Source organism: Hyla sarda, chromosome 5, assembly GCF_029499605.1.
Source record: "Hyla sarda isolate aHylSar1 chromosome 5, aHylSar1.hap1, whole genome shotgun sequence".
NCBI lineage: Eukaryota > Metazoa > Chordata > Amphibia > Anura > Hylidae > Hyla > Hyla sarda.
In genome coordinates this window covers 125992065-126007146 of record NC_079193.1, presented here as the reverse complement: position 1 = coordinate 126007146, position 15082 = coordinate 125992065, and the positions used below count along the sequence as shown (strand labels likewise).

Genomic DNA, 15082 nt, shown 5'->3' with positions numbered 1-15082 from the left:
GGATTTATTCTGATGCCATATTTGGAGTCGGGAGGGAATTTTTACCTCTAGTATGAGGGTTTTTTGCTTTCTCTTTATCAACTCAGTAGGGACTCATTAGGGATATAGGTTGAACTTGATGGACTCTGGTCTTTTTTCAACCTTATGAACTATGTTGTGGATGTGCGATCATGTCTGGACCTCCGTTATTTTGTGCCGCACTTTGGCGTTTGTTTACTTCTGTTGTAGAAGTATGCTTAAATGCGGTCTTAGTATTTGTTTTGCGTTGCTGGATAGGAATTTTGTGCATTGTGGGATTTGTTTTGTGTAGCTGAAACTTATTTTGTGATGCACTGTAATACTTCGTTCTGTATGTGTTGTACTATGTGTTGTATTATTGTGTTTATTTACCACTTAGGGGGTAATATTTTGTACTGCACAGTGGTATTTGGTGCGGGGGATATTATGTGTGTTACTTGGTGCTATTTAGTTGGTATTGATGGGTATAACAAGGATGGTCGCTATAGTGTTTATTTAGTGTTGTGTGGTATTATTTGTTATTTGTTCATGTGATGGTGAAACATAGAAGTCCTGCTATATAACACATTACAGTATTTTGGTACAATATTTCACCATTTAATATTTTTTAGGTTTGCACAGGGTCTAAAATCTGCCCCGGCTGCAGTGTTCTAAAAGATGAGCTTGAGAGGGGTCCCCAGTAGTGATGTCGCAAACATAAAATTTTCCGTTCGCGAACTCGAATTTCCGCAAATGTTTGCGAACTGGGCGAACTGCCATAGACTTCAAAAGGCAGGCAAAATTTAAAACCCACAGGGACTCTTTCTGGCCACAATAATTATGGAAAAGTTGTTTCAAGGTGACTAACACCTGGACTGTGGCATGCCGGAAGGGGATCCATAAGTCAGGTGATTTATGCCCTTTATGGATTAAAACCAAATATTCCTAAATTGTTTGGAATAATGTGCTTTAAAACATCAGGTATGATGTTGTATCAATCAGGTAGTGTAAGGGTTACACACGCTTCGCAGTGACAGACCAAACTCCCTGTTTAACTCACCGCAAACAACCGCAAACAGTCCATTTGCACAACCGCAAACTCCCCATTTGCACAAGGTTGGATACCAAGCTAGCCATGTCCCGTTCCTTGTCCTGATGCGGCCCACTGTTAGTACTCGTCCAAATGCAACAGTGTCCGCTCACCTTCGGAGGCAGATCCCCAACACACCATTGTGCTGGACAATCCTTCCTTTTCATACACTGTTAGTACTCCTGCTGCTTCTGCACCTACTTCATCTGTACAGGTTCCTTTCTTCTCTCCCCCTCCTTTAGCTATGGGCGCTGTTGCTCCTGCGCCTTCTCATGCCTCCTCCTCAGAGGAGGCGATTCCAGACTCCCCCCCCCCCCCCGTGCCCTCCAGTATGGCTACTAGGCCCCAGGTTAGTGTGTTGCCTTCTGGGCCCATATTGCCCCCTCCTGTCCAGGCTGAGGCCACTGTGGATCCTCCTTATGAGGACGCAGTGGACCATTGTGGGGATGCTCAGGCCAGGGATTTCCCCACTGTAGATGCTGCCTCTCCTTTACTGTTTGGCGACGAAGTGCGGCCGGTCAGTCAGCCACCGCGTGACCGAGTATCTCATAGGCCAGAGAGCCGTGCACGTGGCAGGCGGTCACGGTCGTCCTTGCGGGGCTCTGGCTGCTCCAGGTGGAGCAGATCCGTTAGCTCCTGCAGGAGACACCACAGGTATCACCGCCGGGTGTCCAGGAACAGGGAGCGTTCTTGTATGTCCCGCTCCTCCAGCTGGCGGTCGCCGTCATCTTCGGGTGACAGTTCCTCTTATTCTGTCAGCCGGGAGCGCCGCTATCGCAGGCACGAGTGGCGGAGACATCGCTCCAGGTCATCCAGGCGCGCTTCCCGTGGGGGCAGTCAGTCCCATGCGATTGCTGCTCCGGTTGCTGTTGAGGTTTCTGATCCAGGTCCTGTGGCCCCTTCTGATCTGGTGCCTCCTCCTGCTGTTCCTGCGCAGACTGGTTAGTTTAACTTTGCGGGTGGGGCGTGCGGTCAAGGCAGGGGGGTTTGGTGATTTGTTAGTTACGTTAAAATCTGTTTTGGTGAGTTTAGGAGGTAGTAGGCCGGCGGAACGTCCTGTTCCGGCGGTGGGGCGGAAGGTGTCTCCGGTACAGGTAGGGGTTCATAAAGATTCATTTTTCTGTGGTGTTAGCCCTCTTGGAGTGTATGTGGATATTGCAATGAAGGAGAAGATTTGGGCAAATCAGTATGTGGATCTGTGGACGCTTGTGTCTGCGGATCAACTCCTTTCGGATCGGCGCTGGGACGTAGGCGTCCAGGGCGGCCTCTTGGTGGAGGCTATACAGCGTATCGGCCGTTGGCGGTCTGGTTGCTATGCTGGGTATGTACGTCCCGAGTTGCTATTATAACCTGTTTTCTTTTCTAGATGTGCAGAGGACTATGGTGTATTTTATTGGCCACTCCTACTTCCACCGGGCTGTGCAGAGGGCCGATTGTCGGTCAGGTGGGAGATCTTTGGGTTATGATAATGTCGAGCCCCACTGGAGGGGTATCCCTGGTATGCGGTGGACGCAAGTCCTGACGGAGGTAGTTGACATTGCTAGATCTGTCCGTTCTGGTGTCATTCTAGTGGTACATGCGGGCGGGCGGGAATGATCTCTGTTATTCCCAGGTCCCTGATTTGATCACGTTGATGAAGGCCGATGTTGAACGGCTTTCTGGCTTCTTTTCTGATTTAGTTCTAGTATGGTCAGAGATAGTGCCTAGAGTGTCCTGGCAGGGTGCTCGTAATGCCGATGCCATTGAGCGTTCCCGGCGTTTGGTGAACTCTCGCATGGCTCGGTTTGTACGACAGAAGGGTGGTGTGGTGGTCCGTCATAGGGAGTTGGAGGGAGATAACAGACGGTTCATGATTCCGGATGGAGTACACCTTAATGACATAGGCCTGGACATCTTTTTGTCGGGCCTACAGGACGGTTTGGAGCAGGCCTTGTTCCTACTTGGTGGGGGTCGGAGCATCGTGTAGGTGTACACAGGCTCCTCGGTGGCCTGATAAGTGGAGAGTGGTGGTGTGATGGCCGTAGGCACAGTTGCCCGCCGGGAGTCCGGCGGCTGGCAAACCGCTTCGACTGAAGTCGGTTTGATAAAGATTGCTGCAATGCAGCGGTTTAGAGGTTATTTATTATGTTTATTTAATAAATTGAGCTGTGACCACCACCCATCCCAGTAAAAAGAATACAAGTTGTTTGTCGTTATTTTGGGGGAAAGTGGGGGAGGGTTTTTCTATGTGGGAGGTAGAGTGTTCCGGGCAGTGTGGGGCACTGCACGTGGAATCTAATGTGCCACCAGATAGTAGCAGGGGCCAGAAAAATTGATGTTTGTTTCCCAGGCAGAAAGTGCCCTAAAACATTGCGGCTTGAACCCCAGTTGGTGACGGATAAGTCACGCAAGTCATCCGGCATTCAGAGGTAAAATATAGCAGCGTGTGGACCATTTTTAGCCCAAGGCAGCTCATCTCATCAGACCTTTTTTACTCGAATGTATCGCCCACTGTCAGTTCCTTCGGGATCCATCCCTCATTCATCTTAATAAAGGTGAGGTAATCTAGACTTTTTTGACCTAGGTGACTTCTCTTCTCAGTGACAATAACTCCTGCTGTACTGAAGGTCCTTTCTGACAGGACACTTGAAGCGGGGCAGGCCGGAAGTTCTATCGCAAATTGGGATAGCTCAGGCCACAGGTCAAGTCTGGACACCCAGTAGTCAAGGGGTTCATCGCTCCTCAGAGTGTCGATATCTGCAGTTAAGGCGATTTAGTCTGCTAACTGTTAGTCGAGTTGTTCTCTCAGGGTGGACCCTGAAGGGCTGTGGCGATGCGTAGGACTTAAAAAGCTCTGCATGTCCTCCATCAACAACACGTCTGTAAAGCGTCCTGTCCTTGCCGGCGTGGTCATGGGAGGAGGAGGATTATTTTCACCTCTTTCCCTGTTAGATTCCCGTTGTGCTGTGACATCACCCTTATACGCTGTGTAAAGCATACTTTTTAATTTATTTTGGACCTGCTGCATCCTTTCCGCCTTGCGGTAATTCGGTAACATGTCAGGCACTTTCTGCTTATACTGGGGGTCTAGTAGCATGGACACCCAGTACAGGTCGTTCTCCTTCAGCCTTTTTATACGAGGGTCCCTCAACAGGCACGACAGCATGAAAGACCCCATTTGCACAAGGTTGGATGCCGAGCTACTCATGTCCTGTTCCTCGTCCTCAGTGATCTCAATGAAGGTATGTTCTTCCCCCCAGCCACGTACAACACCACGGGTACCAGATAGGTGACAACGAGTACCCTGGGATGCCTGTTGTGGTTGGTCTTTCTCCTCCTCCTCAAAGCCACATTGCTCCTCTGACTCCTCTTCCTCACAATCCTCTTCCAGCATTGCCGCAGGTCCAGCAAGCGATGCAGATAAGGCTGTTTCTGGTGGTGATGGTGACCACAACTCTTCCTCTTCACGCTCACCTACGGCCTGATCCAGCACTCTTCGCAGGGCACGCTCCAGGAAGAAAACAATGGTATGATGTCGCTGATGGTGCCTTCGGTGCAACTGACTAGGTTTGTCACCTCCTCAAAAGGACGCCTACAGGCATTGCGCATGAGCGTCCAGTAATGTGGCAAAAAAATTCCCAGCTCCGCAGAGGTTGTCCTAGCACCCTGGTCATACAAATACTCGCTTTTTCTTGTTGGAGCAGGAGGTCGAACATTAGGAGTGTTGTATTCCAACGTGTCGGGCTGTCACAAATAAAGCGCCTCACTGGCATGTTGTTTCGCGGCTGGATATCTGAAAATGCCTGAAATGGCCACACACCTTTCTGGCCTGCTTCAGGACGTACTGTGAGCCTGGGTACTTATGCACAAAGCGTTGCACGATCGGGTTACACACATGTGCCATGCACGGCACGTGTCAACTTGCCCAAATTCAATGCCGCCAACAAATTTGTTCCTTTGTCACAAACCACTTTGCCGATCTCCAGTTGGTGCGGAGTCAGTCACTGATCCACCTGTGCGTTCAGGGCGGACAGGAGTGCTGGTGCGGTGTGACTCTCTGCTTTCAGGGAAGTCAACCCCAAGACGGCGTGACACTGCCGTATCCAGGATGTGGAATAGCACCTGGGGAGCTGGGGCGTGCCGTTGATGTGGAGCAAGACGCAGCAGTAGAAGAGGACTCAGCCGAGGAAGTTATGGAAGAGGATGGAGTAGGAGGAGTAGAGGAGGTGGCAGCAGGCCTGCCTGCAAGTCGTGGCGGTGTCACCAACTCCTCTGCAGAGCCACGCATTCCATGCTTGGCAGCCGTCACCAGGTTTACCCAATGCGCAGTGTAAGTGATATACCTGCCCTGACCATGCTTTGCAGACCAGGTATCAGTGGTCAGATGGACCCTTGCCCCAACACTGTGTGCCAGACATGCCATTACTTCCTTTTGCACAATCGAGTACAGGTTGGGGATTGCCTTTTGTGCAAAGTAATTTCGGACGGGTACCTTCCACTGCGGAGTCCCAATAGCAAAAAAATTTTTTGAATGCCTCAGACTCCCCCAGCTTGAATGGTAAAAGCTGATGGGCTAAGAGTGCAGGCAAGCCATCTTTTAGATGCCGGGGACTTTGTGACATTGGCTTCTTACGCTCAAACATGTCCTTGACAGACACCTGACTGTGGGCAGATGAACAGGAACTGCTAAAGGCGAGAGACGGAGTAGCGGATGGTTGGAAGGGGGCAAGGAGGACAGCAGTGGTTGACGTGACTGAAGATGCTGGACCAGGAGGAGGATGGCGAGTTTGTGTGCTGCTTGCACTCATGTGTTGATCCCATAGGCGTCCCATAGATGTGAGATCATGTGCCTTCGCAAAGCAGTTGTACCTAGTATTGTTGAGCGGATAGGCCATATTCGAATTTGCGATATTTTGCGAATATATGGACGAATATTTGTCATATATTCGCTAAATTCGCATATTATTTTCGCATATGCTAAAATTTGCATATGCAGAAATTAGCATATACAAAATTTGCATATACGGAAATTTGCATATGTGAAAATTTGCACGTGCAAAAATTTGCACGCCAGTCTCACACAGTAGTATTTGAGCCTTCTTTACACCACACAAGCTGGAAGCAGAGAGGGATGATTACTATGATGTGTACTGTGGGAAAAAAAAAAAAAAAAACTAATATTCGTAATTGCGAATATATAGTGCTATATTCACGAATTCGCGAATATGCGATATTCGCAAATAAAATTCGCATTGCGAATATTCGCGAGCAACACTAGTACCTAGGTGGGTGTTGGACTTCCCACGACTCAGTTTCTTTTGGCACAGGTTGCAAATGGCATCGCTGTTGTCAGACACACAAAAAAAATGCCACACTGGGCGTGGCTAGGCGCGCTGGCTTAAAGACGCGCATAGAGTGAGCTCCTGCTCAGGCCTGGGTCTAAAATAGGCTGAAACTAGGCTATTGAAGGCAAACATAAGCCTAGAAAACATCACCCTACCTCCAGCACCTCCAAAGATCCAGTGGGCTCCATAACGAATTACCTGGTGCCGCTACAAGCCGAGATCCACGCCCCTCCTGCAGCGCTGCATTCCGCGGCCTCAGGCCCACAGAAAGACCGGGAGCTGGAGTCTTATGCTTCTCTGAGCTCTCCTGCAGCTCCGACCGCTCCGGTCCACTGCCGGCGGGAACCGGAAGATCTGCTATCCTCACCGCTGCCAGGGACTGCCGCATCTATCGGCCCGCTTCACGCTCCGGTCACTGAGGGGAACCATAATACCCGGGAGCGCTCCTGCTCCTCCACAGAGTGGCAGCTGACTGAGAGGGATTTTCCTACTCTCCTACCTGGCCCCTTCCCACCCGACCCTAGGGCAACGTACCACAGGCCACAAGTTGCCATTGTTGATAAGTGTGACCCCTGCACTAGGCAGGCTCTACCCGCAATGACCGCACCTCATACTAATGCTGCCCATGCTTCCCCTACAGAATATATGGAAGCACAGGACTCAGCTCCGGCTCCCACACTGATGGACTCTAGGGAAAGAGGTGCCCTCAATGCAAAAGGGGCTGACTCCATACACTCGAGTCTCGCCTCATCTCAGCAAGAATTGCATTAGCCCTCTCCCCTGCATTATACTGCAGTGCATGCTAAATCTCACTCCTGTCTAGGTGCTTCTAATACCACCTATACAGACCCATCTACTCATCCTCCCCCAGTATCGGGTCCACCTGCCCAGGATGTCACAGACTGGATCCCACCCGATGATCCACAGAACCGTCCTCTCTCAACAGACTTACAGACTTCCTCCGAAGACAGTGACCCCCAGAATTTTGGGGTGACAGCCCGCCAGCTAAAAAGAAACTGTTTAAAACGCCCATGAAACACACCCTAGACAAAGCTGCGGCTCACGATTGTTCATCCTTTGACGACTCATATGGCTACGTGACTCACACGTCAATCCTCCAGATCACACCGCACTCATAACAACTGTACCAGATCAACAGAGCTGCCGCCCACATACCCTCCTCTGCCTTCTCCTGAAATGGCTGCTAACACACTTAAAAACCACCCGGAACTTCAGGCACTACTTGTATTACTTCCAACCAAATCAGACATCCTCTCAGTGGTGTCTGACCTGAAAGCAGCTTGGCAGCAGGACCTGCAACCCGTTAAAACGGAACTCGCTAGAGTCAAAACTAAAGTCCAAGATTTGGAATCTTTCCGAACTACAATCAGCTCTCAAATACAAGATTTACAAGAAACCACACAAAACTCACTTTGCAACAAATTGCTACTATTGAACACATGGATGACATGGACACCTGCAATCGTAGAAAAAATGGGGGAGATTTATCAAAACCTGTGCAGAGTCAAAGTTGCCCAGTTGCCCATAGCAACCAATCAGCTTGCTTCTTTCATTTTTCACAGGCCTTGTTAGGAATGTAAGAAGCAAGCTGATTGGTTGCTATGGGCAACTGGGCAACTTTGACTCTGCACAGATTTTGATAAATCTCCCTCAATATCCGTATCAAAGGACTCCCTGAGTCGGTCCCCCCTCAGGAGCTGTCGACCACTCTCCAGAGGATCCTTAATGAGATTCTTAAGAAACCACCTGACCACCCCATTGAACTGTACAGAGCTCATAGGGCCCTAAAGGTGAAAAACCCAGATCCTAAAAAACCGAGAGACGTGATATGCCGCATCCATCACTTCGTCCAAAAAGACGAGATCATGTGTAAGGTACGCACCCACAAAACTCTGACTTACAATGGGACTGAGATTCATCTATTTGCAGACCTCTCGCTCCGCACACTCAAGCTGAAGGCATCTCTGCGACCTCTTCTACAAGTCCTACTCAATGCCCAAATAGCCTACCAATGGGGCTTCCCATTCTCCCTCACGGCAAAACATGGGACTACTGCAGCGGCCCTCCGTCGCCACCAGAAGATCTGCCTGGATTCCTAGCGACCTTTTGACTACCAAATGTACCATTGCCGGACTGGGAACCCCTCTTCCGACTGCATTCACCACCGACCTCTACTTCCTCCTTCCCCCCCCCCCCCACTATTCTGGGGGACTGGAGAGGGGTCCGACGTCTGATCCTCTACCACAGCGCCAAAAGAGAAAGACTTGAGACGTTGCTAAGTATTGCCTTATTGTCCTGAATTTACATTGACGGTTCCACAGGGAGGGCTCAAGTGGGGCGCTGTGCTCAGGGCACTCCCCGTGAGAATATGTATATACTCTAACTTGTTCTGTTCTCCCCGATTAAGACTTATTGCTATACTTCTGACGTACTAGATGCGCATAGAATTGCTTTTTTTTTCTCTTCTCTTTGTTTCTGTTCTACAGAGGTGTCACCTCAAATGTCATTCACACCTTATTAAGGTACCCCCCCCTGTACAGCCCTGTTCCCATCCCCTATGGACTTTATCTTACATCATTTAACTCCCTGACCCCCTTCCCACAACAGTCTTCATTCCCTTCCTGATTTACATGCCTCCCACCCGATTTTTCCACAGGGTTTGGTACCCGCCCAGATATTGAATAGCCTGTTCTATTCTTATGTCTCCCCCTCCTGGAGAGACCACATAGTGTTCATTGACCCGACCTAGGCCATCCCTGTATACAACTATTTGTAGATGGTTTGTGTTCATGACGTGCCGGCTGACCGTCTGCGTTTCTACTGTGTTACCTCCATTAGGTTAGTGGTCGGACGGGTTCCGGCTTTTCTCCTAGCCCTTACGGCTTTTTCCTATAGTCCCTATGCTGTCGCGCCTACGCGACAGCTTCTTACTTTATTTTTCTTTTTTTCTCCTTCTCAACCTCACCTTTTTGCTTTTCTTCCTTTTTTCTCCAGGCTTCCTTGCTCATCCTTGCCTCGTGGACTGATCATCACCTTGACCCCTCGGCTCCATGGTAAGTGGCTTTGCTTGCATTTGCACGATGGCGGCTGACATCAAATTAGCCTCATTGAACACAAAGGGCTTCAATACTCCCGAAAAACGGGCGCAGACCTTGTATACTTTCCATAGGCAGAAAGTGCACATCCTGGCACTCCAGGAAACTCACTTTAAAGCAGGACACCTTCCTAAGCTAAATAATAGATATTACACACAATGGATACTTAGTGTTAACCCCGAAGCCAGAACGAAAGGGGTGTCTCCTCTTGCATTCCACCGCTCCCTGCCTATTAAACTACTCTCCTCCGCCATAGACACTAATGCTAGGTATATCTTCGCAAACTGCGAACTCTAAGGCCAAAAAATTACTGTGGCCTCACTATATGCCCCTAATCACAGACAGATCCCCTTTCTCTTAAAAACTCTAGACAACCTATCCGCTTTTGCGGAGGGCCCAGTATTCCTATGTGGAGATTTTAACCTCCCACTCTTCCCCTCTATTGACTCTTCCACTGGCCGATCCTATTTATCTCATCAGAAACTCCGAGCGCTTAGAACTAAACTGCACGATCTCAAGCTCAGTGACGTCTGGAGAACCCTTCACCCACAAGAAAAAGACTACATGCTCTATTCTAACCCCCACCAAACATATAGCCGCCTTGATTGTATTTTTTGTCCACATCACCTACTGCCCTCGATCTCCTCGACCAGCATTGGCGTACTGACCCTCTCGGATCATTCGCCGGTGTTCTGCACCTTTTCGCTCCCCTCTTTTGCCAAGCCCCACTCCTCCTGGAAACTAAACGAATTACTCCTCTTGGACTCGCTTTGCCTCCAAGATCTGAAGGACTCCATCCGCAATTTCACGCATGACCATGCTTCTGATCCCTCAACCCCGATGATCAAATGGAAGACTCTCAAATGTGTACTCAGGGGAGTTTTCATGAAACATGGGGCTCGGCTGAAGAGGGCGGCTTCAGCTAAAATGCATTCTTTTCTCCTAGATCTTAAAACACTGGAACTACTGCACAAAGATACACAACTGGAGACAACATATCGAGAGCTGCTTAGGGTGCAACATGATCTGCTGGAACTACTGAACAAAAGCCACCGCCACTATAAGCAAGTGACGGGATGTCTGTTCTATGAGTGGAGCAACAAGTCAGGGCGTCTATTAGCAAACGCACTCAGGAACAAAAAATCCACTCTCTTTATTCCTCAGATTAGGTCCTCCCCTCTCTTTATTCCTCAGATTAGGTCCTCAGATCTCACACCTAATACCAGATATCCTATCAGTATTCTGCCAATACTACTCAAATCTCTACAACCTTCCTCACTCTCAGTCACACTCCCCTAGGGGCCCTGCCCCGCCGTCATTGGAGCAATATCTTGCTAATACAGCACTTCCCACTCTCTCTGGAGAAACCGTTCACCACTTAGAAGCTCCGTTCACCTTGGAGGAATTCGAACTGGCTGTTGCTTCCATGCCCGCGGGTAGGAGCCCGGGACCAGATGGTTACTCGGCTGGGTTCTACAAAACCCTACGCCAAGACATATCCACAATTCTACTCTCTGCATTCAACTCCATCTCCTCTGACTCTCCCCCTCCTCCTGCTTTTTTGACAGCTTACATTACGGTTATTCCTAAGGAAGGAAAGGATCCATTGTTATGCTCCAGCTACCGCCCCTTCTCCCTAATTAATAATGACGCCAAACTGTTTGCTAAGTTAATTGCGAACAGGCTGGTGTCGCACATGGGTTCCCTAGTCCACCCGGACCAGGTCGGTTTCATAAGGGGCCGAGAGGCTAAAGTCAACACTCTGCGAACCTTTTCTGTCGTACACTGTGCACGACAACGCAAACTGCCCCTTTTCTTGTTGTCCATAGACGCAGAGAAGGCATTCGACCAGGTGGACTGGGGATTCCTAGCGGCCACCCTCGCCCAAATCGGTTTGGGGTCCAGGATGAGATCTCGCATCCTGGCTCTCTATTCCCACCCCCAGGCCCAAATCCGAATTAACGGTCAACTCTGTCCCCCATTTAGTATTGGCAACGGCAAGAGACAGGGGGGTGTCCCCTTTCCCCATTGCTCTACATACTTTGCATGGAGCATCTATTAGTAGACATCCGCCAGAACCCCGACATCAAGTGGCTCTCACTCCCCTCGTGCCAACATAAATGCTCGGCGTATGCGGATAACCTCCTCCTTTACATCTCCTCCCCAATTATCTCCTTCCCCTCCCTCCTCTCCACAACGACGATATGCTAGATACAGTAATTATAAAATTAATTCCTCTAAAAGCGAAGCCCTCAACATAACCCTTCCGGATCAGCTAGTCCAGACTCTGCAAACTTCTTATCCTTTTAAATGGCAGAAACGGTCCTTGAAATACTTAGGGATCCAGGTCCCAACAGACCCGGCCTTATCCTATAGAGTCAACTTTCCACCTTTGTTTAACGTGCTAAAAACGGACTTGGCCAGATGGGAGCGGAAATATTTCTCGCGGCTGGGAAGGATTACCATCTTTAAGATGAATGTCCTCCCACGCCTCCTCTACCTTTTTGCGGGTGTCCCATTACATCTGCCACGCTCCTTATTCCGAGAACTCTCGACGCTCCAGTCTGACTTCGTCTTGGCCAATAAGAAACCTCGCCTGGCCAAGCACGTTTTAATGAGGAGGAAAAGTGACGGTGGTCTAGCGTTCCATGACCCCCTCAACTACTATCTCGCAGCTGTTTTATCCAGGGTCCTAGACTGTTTCCATCACATTAAGGACAAGCAGTGGGTACTCCTGGATAGTGTCATGGCTGACTTAGACCCGAGATCGATATTGTGGACCCCTCTCCGCTCCCCTACCGCAAAAAACGTTGGTGTTCTCCCACCGATTGTCGGGTCAATAGCCCACACTCGTTACACATACCTCAGGCGATACACACTTACTTCCACTACAGGTCCTCTCACCCCCCTCTTTGGTAACCCTGCCTTTCCCCCTGCCCTACACGTCACCTCTTTCCTCAGGTACTCCTGATCTGAAGGCACTACATTCCGTACAGTACTGACCGCCTCTGGGTTGAAGCCCTTAACAGACTTACTAGATGGGAACCCCCTTACCCCAACTCACTCCTTTCAATACTCACAACTTCATCACTTTTACCACACTTATAAACAGAAGGCTTTGATGCACCCCCCCCCCACCCAATTTGAAAGTGTCTGTATTTCCTCCTCTCCACCTTCACGTACAAAAAGCACCCTATACTCCCTTTTACTGGACTATTCCTCCTCACATCCACTACCTTTCCGCTCCTCTTGGGAGTTGGAACTAGGCCGCTCCATTCCTGATGAAGACTGGAGAACAGCTCTCACTCTGTGTCATCGGATGACAATGTCTTGCAAAGCACAAGAAACAAATTACAAGATTCTCACCAGATGGAACAGAGTCCCTGCCCTGCTTTCATGGTTATATCTGACAGTCTCAGACTCCTGCTGGAGATGTGGTACTGGTACCATGACACACATATGGTTTTCTTGCCCGATCCTCGATGAGTTCTGGACACAGGTGCTGGATATTATGTCGCATCTTGTGGCCAGAAACATCCCCAAGACACCAGAGTTAATTCTCCTCTCCATCCTCCCCCCCCCCTCACTACCTAAACATTTGTCCAAACTCCAGCACTTCCTCTTAATAGCGGCAAGGATGGTAATTTAGCGCCTCTGGAAGTCACCCTCACCCCCAACCCTCCTGGCTTCGGGAAGTGTCACACATCTGCAGGATGGAAGAACTCTCAGCAGACTCCAAGCACGAAATCGATAAGTTTCATCGTACATGGAGCCCTTGGTTACAGTTTGTAGCATCCTCCGACTTCCTTTTAATGCACACCACCCATAGTTAATAGCACTCAGACAGCCATCGACTGCATACAGTTGGTTGTGTTCGGGAATGGAGTGACGGGGATCGCTGGTGGATGTTCGACTTGCCTGTTTCTCTTCCCTTCCCCCCTATCCCCCTCTTCACCTCCCTATTACCTCCACTTTCCTTTTCTGCTTTTCCTCCTTTCCTCTTCTTTCCTTACTGGAGCTTCCATACCCGGATACGTTGCTCCCCGCCCATACTAATTAGAGATTTTGACCGATCCCGGATCAGACCAGTTAGTTCGGACTCACTGTGGATATTAAAGGGGTTCTCCGGTGCTTAGACATCTTATCCCCTATCTAAAGGATAGGGGATAAGATGCCTGATCGCGGGAGTCCCGCCGCTGGGGACCCCCGTGATCTTGCATGCGGCATCCCATTTATAATCAGTCCCCGGAGCGTGTTCTCTCCGGGTCTGATTACCGGCGACCACAGGGCCAACTGCTGAGCTCAGCAATGATGGCATTCTGGTGGTGGCAACAGCATCCATTGATTGGCGTTCTGTCTGTCTTACCCCGGGTGCCGATGCATGCTGTCTGACTGTGCCACTAGCTCCTTGCAACGACCTCCCGCTGCTTCCAACTAGACTCTTCCTCCTCTCTGTCTCCCCATCTGAACTTTCCCCCTGTTCTTCTTCTCTTCTAGCGGGCACCCACGTGACATCCACGGACGCATCGTCATCATCAACCACTTCACTTGTATCTGACAGCAGCGGGTACAACATCAGCGGGTACAACATCATCATCATCATCACACCGTACGTCCATGTGTGTAACGCTGCCTGACAGAGACATATCTCTTATCTACATCATTTGGCAATAATGGTTGCGCATCACTCATGTCTTCAAACTGATGTGTAAATAACTCCTCTGACGAATCAAGTAAATCGGCTGTGGTGCTAGTGTTGGTGGTGGCGGCAGGTGGGTGAGTAGTAACTTGAGAGAAGCACGAAGCTAAGCTAGAGGAAGAAGATGGTGCATCAGGGTTCCGAGCGGAAGCTGTAGAAGATTGGGTGTCCTGTGTTAGCCAGTCAACTATGTACTCAGAACTTTGCGAGTTCAGGGTATGTGGCCTCTGAACACTGGCCATTATTCTAGGGCCAAAGGGAATCACAGCACCAAGACAATGATGGCCCCTGTGGGGTGGCCTGCCTCTGCCTGTCATTGTTTTTCAATTAGTGGTACTATGCATGCAAGCTACTGTGACAACTGGCACTGTGCACTGGCAGAAGTTGGCAGAGTAGACGCTGTAGGCCTGACACACATGCTTGCAGACAACTAACTGCTATTCAATCTATTACAGTCAAAATTGTATATATTTTTTAAATGTACACTACTGTTACACCAGATATGAATTGCACTAGTGTGACACTGAGCCCTGGCAGGCCCAAAAACTCCCAAGTGTGAAGTAAACTGACTGATATTATTTCACAGTCAAAAAATGATTTTTTTGTTAAATGTACACTACTGTTATACCAAATATGACTTGCACTGGTGTGACACTGAGTCCTGGCAGGCCAAAAAACTCCCAAGTGTGAAGTAAACTGACTGATATTATTTCACAGCCAGAAAAGTTTTTTTTTTGTTAAATGTACATTACTGTTACACCAAATATGACTTGCATTTGTGTGACACTGAGCCCTGGCAGGCCAAAAAACTCCCAAGTGTGAAGTAAACTGACTGATATTATTTCACAGTCAAAGA

At 49.3% G+C, this 15082-nt stretch overlaps 1 protein-coding gene across 8 annotated transcripts in view; it reads left to right on the top strand.

The window, feature by feature from the left end:
- VWC2 (von Willebrand factor C domain containing 2) overlaps positions 1-15082 on the top strand; it is an 865269-nt gene that overhangs the window by 363826 nt on the left and 486361 nt on the right. For 6 of the 8 annotated variants that reach the window (XM_056520242.1, XM_056520234.1, XM_056520236.1 and 3 more), the window contains one exon: positions 9427-9485. The exons of the other annotated variants lie outside the window; for them this stretch is intronic. The gene's annotated coding sequence lies outside the window, so the exon portion shown is untranslated. The remainder of the gene's footprint in view (positions 1-9426; positions 9486-15082) is intronic. 8 annotated transcript variants of the gene reach the window in all.